Raw genomic sequence first — 8,465 nt, 5'->3', positions numbered from 1 at the left:
TGGCTCTCCTCTTCTTTTTATAATGACATCGGTCGTACTGGGTTAGGGCTCACACTAAATACCTCATTTTAACTTGATTCTACCTGCAAAGACCCTATCCAAATAAGGTCACAGGTACCAGGGTTTAGGCTTCAACATATTTTTTTTCTTTTTTTTTTGAAGACGGAGTCTTGCTCAGTCGCCCAGGCCGGAGTGCAGTGGCACGATCTCGGCTCACTGCAAGCTCCACCTCCTGGGTTCACGCCATTCTCCTGCCTCAGCCTCCCGAGTAGCTGGGACCACAGGCGCCTGCCACCACGCCTGGCTAATTTTTTGTATTTTTAGTAGGGACGGGGTTTCACTGTGTTAGCCAGGATGGTCTTGATCTCCTGACCTCATGATCTGCCCCTCTTGGCCTCCTAAAGTGCTGGGATTATAGGCTGAGCCACCACGCCCAGTTAACATATCTTTTTATGGAACACAGTTAAACCTATAACAATGGGGGAATATCTATACACATTGCTTTTTTAATTATTATTATTATTTTTGGAGACAGGGTCTTTCTCTGTTGCCCAGGCTGGAGTGCAGTGGCATGATCTTGGCTCACTGCAGCCTCAACCTCCTGGGCTCAAGCAATCCTCCCACCTCAGCCTCCTGAGTAGCTGGGACTACAGGTGTGTGGCACTATGCTAGCTAATTTTGTTTATTTTTTGTAGAGACGAGGTCTCGCTATGCTACCCAGGCTGATCTCAAACTCCTGTACTCCTCCTGCCTCAGCCTCCCGAAGTGTTGGGATTACAGGTATGAGCCACTGTGCCTGGACTATATATATTATTTAGAAACCTTCTGCAAAGAAGATGTATCACTTCTCTCTCATTTAATTGTTTATTTATATCATTGTGAACTGCGACCTTGCTATATTTATGTATTAGTTCCTGAAGTTATTTTGCCAATTATTTGGGATTTTCTGCATAGACAATCATGTCATCTGTAGCTCCTTCGCAATCTGCATCTGGTTCCTTTTCTTGGCCTATCACAGTAGCTGGGACTTCTAGTCCAGTGTTGAGTAACAGTGGTAAGAGAGAAAATCCTTGCCTTGTTCCCAATTTCAGGGGGAAGGCATCCAATTTTTTACTACTAACTGTAATGCTAGCTGTAGGTTATTTTGCCCATTCTGACAATATCTGTCTTTTATTTTGTGTATTTAGGCTAGTCACATTTCAAAAATATTTTTAAAATAGACTTCATTTGTTAGCGTAGTTTTAGGTTTTTAGTAAAATTGAGCTGAAAGTACAGAATTTCAACTATTTTCTGCCAGTCTGTGGCTTGTCATCTCATTCTCTTGAGACTATTCACCTGTAAAGTGATTATTGATATAAGCCATGCCTGCTTCCACCCTTTAGTTCCCAGGCCCAGGAGGACTTCCTGGCCCACTGCAGCTTAATATTCACCATGTTTGTAACTGTTTTCTACTTGTTATATCCTCTTCCTTCTTTTTCTGCCTTTTCTGATTTTTAAATTGAGCATTTTATATGATTCCATTGTAAACTTGATCTTATTTATTTATTTGAGACAGGGTCTGGCTCTGTCACGCAGGCTGAAGTGCAGTGGCACTGTCTTGGCTCACGGGACCCTTCACCTCCTCAGCTCAAGCAATCCTCCCACCTCAGCCTTCCAAGTAGCTGGGACTACAGACACGCACCACCATGCCTGGCTAATTTCTTTTTTTTTTTGAGACAGAGTTTCTCTCTTGCTGCCCAGGCTGGAGTGCAATGGCGCTATCTCCGCTCACCACAACCTCCACCTCCCAGGTTCAAGCGATTCTCCTGCCTCAGCCTCCTGAGTAGCTGGGATTACAGGCATGTGCCACTACGCCCGGCAAATGTTGTATTTTTAGTAGAGAAGGGGTTTCTCCATGTCGGTTAGGCTGGTCTCGAACTCCCAACCTCAGGTGATCTACCCGCCTTGGCCTCCCAAAGTGCTGGGATTATAGGTGTGAGCCACTGTGCCCAGCCATTTTTTTGTAGACAGGGTTTCACCATGTTGCCCAGGCTGGTCTTGAACTCCTGGCCTCAAGCAATCCTCCTACCTTAGCCTCCCAAAGTGCTGGAATTACAGGTGTGAGTCACTGGGCCCGGCCTCTTGATCTCTTTTTGAAGAAAGGTTTTACTGCTCTTCATTACATGAGTAGTTCTTAAATGGTGGCGATTTTGTCCTGCAGTGGGTATTTTGCAATGTCTGAAGACATTTTTGGTTGTCACAACTGTGAAAATCTTACTACTGTTATCTAGTGGGTAGAGGCCGGGGATGTTGCTAAAACATCCTACGTGCATAGTACAGTCCCTACAGCAAAGAATTATGATTCAAAATGTCGATAGCATTGCTACTGGCAAACACTGAATTAGATAATTAGATAATAGGAACCAATGTACATTAGTCAGGAAAGTCTGGGTTATAGTTACAAAAAGCAAAAAGGATTTCCCCTCACCTTTTTTTTTTTTTTTGAGGCAGAAGCTCGTTCTGTCACCCAGGCTGGAGTGCAGTGGCGCAATCTTGGCTCACTGCAACCTCTGCCTCCCGGGTTCAAATGACTATTGTGCCTCAGCCTCCTGAGTATCTGGGATTAAAGGCTTGTGCCACCAGGCCTGGCTAATTTCTTTTTTTATTATTATTTTTTCTTTTTTTTGAGATGGAGTCTTGCTCTTTTGCCCCGGCTGGAGTGCAGTGGCACGATCTTGGCTCACTACAACCTCCGCCTCCCAGGTTCAAGCAATTCTCCTGCCTCGGCCTCCTGAATAACTGGAACTACAGACGCACGCTGCCATGCCTGGCTAATTTTTTGTATTTTAGTAGAGACAGGGTTTCACTATGTTGCCCAAGCTGGTCTTAAACTCCTGAGTTCAGGCAATCCACCTTCCTCGGCCTCCCAAAGTACTGGGATTACAGGCGTGAGCCACCGCGCTTGGCCCATGCCTGGCTAATTTCTTTGTGTTTTTAGTAAAGACAGGGTTTTGCCATGTTGGCCAGGCTGGTCTCGAACTCCTGGGCTCAAGTGATCTGCCTACCTTGGCCTCGTAAAGTGCTGGGATTACAGGTGTGAGCCTGGCCTCCCCGAATCTTATTAACTTAAAGCAACATATCTGATCACATGGCCCTATCCAATTCAAGGAATCAGTCGAACCAAGGTGCCTGGAAGTGGGGGAGCTAGAAGTGTTTCATGAAGAGCACTAGTGAATACTATACAATAATATAATATTTTTTCTTTGACTTCCGGGAAGCTTGGAACTCACTTGTATACACAATAGCAATAGTTTTTGTGTTAGTGCAGGCCTTCCAAAAAGTAGATGCCAAGATTGGGTTAGATCTGAAGAGATTTACTGAGAAAAGGCCTGAAAGGGAAAGTAGAAAGGAAGCTGGTAAAGGCTGGGAGAGCATCAGGCTGTGATGGAGAAGAGAGGGGAGGAAGGAAGGAAGGCAAGTTAGATGGGAAGAATCTTACAGTGCAGTGCAATTATAAGAAAGTTTTGGCATCACTTTTAAGGAGGGAGTCTTTGAGCCAAAACTGCCTCTGAGAGGAGTCCTACATCTCCTGGGTACAGGGTTCGCACAATGCTCAGACATTGACTGGGAGCAGCCTGTGCTCTGACAGATTTCAGAGCACACACATGGGACCATTGGTCAAATATACTCCCTGCAGGTGAGAGCTGAGACACACATTCTCATGGTTGCTTCAGTTCATCTCCTGGTATTGCACAAACATGCTTTTCCACACAGGTCCAGGGAGAAGTTCCCCTGTGGTTCCTCGAGGCCTCTTTTTGTAACTAGTTGGACAGCTACAGCTCCCATTGCTGCAGCTGATCTCACAGTCATAACTGGTACTGATCTTCTCCCTCCTCCACTATCTACTCAGTCCTCCTCACCCTCATGTATCACTTTTGCTGGTTGTAGCTTATGCAACGGAGTGACCCTTGGTAATTATACCCCTCTTAGACTGGGGTTACTACACATGTCCATTCACAATTACAGTGTCGGGGAAGGGCGCGGTGGCTCACGCCTGTGATCTCAGCACTCGGGGAGCACAAAGGGGGGCGGATGGCTTGAACCCAGGAGTTGGAGACCAGCCGGGGCAGCATAGCAAGAACCCTGTCTCTACAAAAAACAAGAAAATTGGCCAGACGTGGTGGTGTGCCCCTGTAGTCCCAGCAACTTGGGAGGCCGAGATGGGAGAATCGCTTGAACCCAAGATGGAGTGGGTGGCACGGTCAGGCGAGTTGGGGGTGGAGGCTGCAGTGATCTGATTGCCGTCAATTACTCCTGCTGTTATGGGGACTCTTCCTCTCACCAGCTAGACACTGGTGAGTAGCTATAGCTTGTCATTTAATGGGACCCTTGTTGTGTCCCCTGGCAAGAGTGCAGCGCCTTTGGGGACTAGGGTCTCTAACCTTGCAGAGCCTAGACTCACAGGGACAGGAAGCACAGAGTGGGTCATTGGGACTGATGGTAATGGGGCCACTCCTTTGGTTCTTGGCCCACTGCAGATCGCCTTCTTCCCTGGCTTAGGTGAGCTATGGCCTTGTGGCAGTCTCCCTCTATCCCATTGGGATTAGTTTTGCCTCCTCAGGTTGCCTCTAAGCTCCAGGTTCCTGGCTTTCCACTCTAGAAAGCCTCATTGTTTCCTCAGGTGTGCTTTGTTTGTTGTTTGTTTTGACTGGGCAATTATTCAGAGGATTCAAAATTCAAGAGGCACAAAACAGCAATTTAATGAAAAGTTTCCCTCCTACTTCTATTTTCCAGCTATCCAAGTTCCCCTCTACAACACATGTTTTCAATTTTTTAGACACCATAACACACCTTTTCTACCCAGATGGTAACATACTATACACATTGTTGTGTACCTTGTGTGCATGTTTTTAAAAATTTGCATAGAGATGAGATTAGATCTTAGAGAGCATTTCAAATCAGTACCTAGAGAGATTTCTTTTTTGAGATAGAGTCTTGCTCTGTTGTCCAGTCTAGAGTGCAGTGGTGCCATCTCGGCTCACTGCAACCTCCACCTCAAGTAATTCTAGTGTCTCAGTCTCCTGAGTAGCTGGGATTACAGGTGTGCCCCACCATGCCAGGCTAGTTTTTTGTATTTTTAGTAGAAATGGTGTTTCACCATATTGGCCAGGCTGGTCTCAAACTCTTGACCTCAGGTGATCTGCCTGCCTTGGCTTCCCAAAGTGCTGGGATTATAGGCTTGAGCCACCGTACCTGGCCCCTAAAGAGATTTCTTATTTAATTTTTACTGATAATTTGCTTTGTTTTGTTTTGTTTTGTTTTGTGTGTGTGTAAGAGAGAGAGAGAGAGAGAGAGAGAGAGAGAGAGAGAGAGAGAGAGAGAATGTACTATAATTTATTTAACCAGTCCACCAATTGATGAGTATTTGGTTTTTTCTTATTCTCTGTGATTACAAACAATGTCGTGATTAATAACTGTGTATATTCCAGGTATGTGAGTATATCTGTAGAATAACATTCTACCAGTGGAATAGCTGGGCCAAAGGGTATTTAGATTTGTTATTTAATAGTTAATTGCCAAAATCACCTTTCATAGGGATGGTACAAGTTTGTCTTCTGCCCTTAATGTGCCTGTTTCTCCAGAGTTTTGTTGATTCAAGATGTCAGTAAACCTTTTTAATCTTTGCCAATATGAAAGGATAAAAATAATATCTCAAGGTTGTTTTAATTACTTAAGATTAGCCATATAAAGCTGCCATTTTTAAAGTAACAATAATCATTGAATACTAGCAATTTCATATTCTTTAATTTCTTTGTGAGATTGTAGATCTCAGTTTTTTTTTCAGATTTCTTCTGTTTTTAATTTAATTTTTTTATTCTTAAAATTTCAGTAGCTTTCGGGGTCCAAGGGATTTTTGCTTGCATAGAGATGGACTGGGGGCCAAGACTTATAGGAACCAGATAAGACACCTGAAAGGGTATGGTTAGATGGGGCAAAGCTAGGAAACTCTTGGGCTCAGCTGGGCCTGATAGGGTCAGTGTATGTTGCTCCGCCTCCTCGAGGCACTTGTGTGTGTTCCAAATCTAGCAGAACAAGCTGCTTCAGCCCAGCCCAGAGCACTAGCAGGGATGAAATGATGGGAAACTTAGGCTCTGCACATCCTGAAGTCTTGTAGCTCTGCTGAGCTCAGACTTGGAGTTACTCCAAGGGGCTGTCCCATCACATTTTGTTTGTTGTGAGCCTCAGAGGACCGAGAGCCTGTCCGATCTTCTCTCTCTCTCTCTGTGGTGCTCAATAAGTACTTGTCCTGTCCTGTCCTGTCCTGGGCACTGAGGGTGGAGAGAAGAAACGAAGCCGAATGAGGGCGCATTCTGCCTTCAGGACTCGCCATTATCCGAGGCTATCTCCTTGGGGGTTCCCAGAGCAGCCCCCTGCCCTCTCAAAAGTTTTCATGACTCTTATTGTGAGTACTTAAACTTTTCTTTGTCTTTTTTTTTTTCGTAATTGAAGACTATTTTACATGTAATTTTTCTACATCCACACATCTAGACCTGCTTTGATAACTTTAAAGGCTACATAAGCTTTCACTGGATGGCTACATCATAATTTTTTAACACTTCCTCTGTTGATGGACATTTAGGTTGTTCTTGCCTTTGACAGCATTTCTGCAAACCTTTTTTATGATTCTTAGTGCAAATATGCAAGTGTATCTGTTGAATAAGCTCCTAAAAGTAGAACTGTTGGGTTAAAAGATGTGTGCATTTTAAAAATTTGATTAGTATTGATTGACAGTTCAGATAACAGCTCAATTGTCTCTCACTGGAGAAACAGAAGCCCCCAGAGGCCAAGTCCCCTCCAGGCCTCCCTATGTCACACATCCCAATGTTCCACAGGACTCACTGCTTTTTCACACTTGGTCTGACTTGCTGATATGGGTCTCAAATTGTCTTCCATTAGCACAATCTTCTTAAAATTACATTTTCTTCTATAGTACAGATAGACGGTAATCAAATTTATTTCCCTATTGATGGAACTTTATTGAGGTTGCCTCCGTATGGAGCTATGCAGATAATTTTGCAGAGAGCATTTGGGGCAGTCACGGTGCCTCATGCCTGTAATCCCAGCACTTTGGGAGGTTGAAGTGGGCGGATTACTTGAGGTCAGGAGTTTGAGACCAGCCTGGCCAACATGGTGAAACTCCATCTCTACCAAAAGATACAAAAATTAGTCGGGTGTGGTGGCAGGCACCTATAGTCCCAGCTACTGGGGAGGCAGAGGTGGGAGAATCTCTTGAACCTGGGAGATGGAGGTAGCAGGGAGCCAAGATGGCGCCACTGCACTCCAGCCTGGACAACAGAGTGAGACCCTGTCTCAAGAGAAAAAAAAGAAGACAAATTGCACTTCTGCTCAAACCCTTGCCTGAGCTAATAATAATAGCTAACATGTATTGAACACTTTCCATGTGTCTGCCCTCCCCTTTGCAATGTATTAGCTCAAAACTCGGATTAATTAGATTTTTTTTTTTTTTTTTTTGAGACGGAGTCTCGCTCTGTAGCCCAGGCTGGAGTGCAGTGGCCGGATCTCAGCTCACTGCAAGCTCCGCCTCCCGGGTTTACGCCATTCTCCTGCCTCAGCCTCCCAAGTAGCTGGGACTACAGGCGCCCGCCAACTCGCCCGGCTAGTTTTTTGTATTTTTTAGTAGAGACGGGGTTTCGCCGTGTTAGCTAGGTTGGTCTCGATCTCCTGACCTCGCGATCCACCCGTCTCGGCCTCCCAAAGTGCTGGGATTACAGGCTTGAGCCACCGCGCCCGGTCTAGATATTTTTATTAGCTTAGTTTTACAGATGTGAAAGCTGAGGCAGATAAATGACATGTTCAGGGTTTTAGAGCTGATAAGAGATGGGGTTGGAGTCAAAATCCACAGTCTGTTTCCAGTCAGTGGGCCTGACTGACTTCTGTGAAATGCCTGGCTGCGAGCCCCAGACTGGGGCTTTGGGTGCAAAGGGTGGCCATATTTAAAAGTGAGAAGCTGTCCAATTACTCCCTGAAAGGGCTATGCCATTCTCTGGTACCACCAGAGTAAAAGTGAGGCCCTTTTTCCCTTCAAGGAGTATGTCTTTTTCTTTTCTTTTCTTTTTTTTTGAGACGGAGTCTCGCTCTCTTGCCCGGACTGAAGTGCAGTGGCACAATCTTGGCTTACTGCCACCTTTGCCTCCCGGATTCAAGTGATTCTCCTGCTTCAGCCTCCCGAGTAGCTGGGATTACAGGCGCGCGCCACCACGCCCGGCCATTTTTTGTATTTTTAGTAAAGACGTGGTTTCTCCATGTTGGTCACTCTGGTCTCGAACTCCCGACGTTGTGATCTTCCCGCCTCGGCCTCCCAAAGTGTTGGAATTACAGGCGTGAGCCACCGCGCCCAGCAGGAGTATGTCTTTTTCATTTCCATATCCTTGCGTGTAGGGGATATGGCAATGAAATATACTCCA

This window comes from Trachypithecus francoisi, unplaced genomic scaffold, assembly GCF_009764315.1.
Source record: "Trachypithecus francoisi isolate TF-2019V2 unplaced genomic scaffold, Tfra_2.0 Lachesis_group0, whole genome shotgun sequence".
NCBI lineage: Eukaryota > Metazoa > Chordata > Mammalia > Primates > Cercopithecidae > Trachypithecus > Trachypithecus francoisi.
This window is presented reverse-complemented; position numbering follows the sequence as displayed.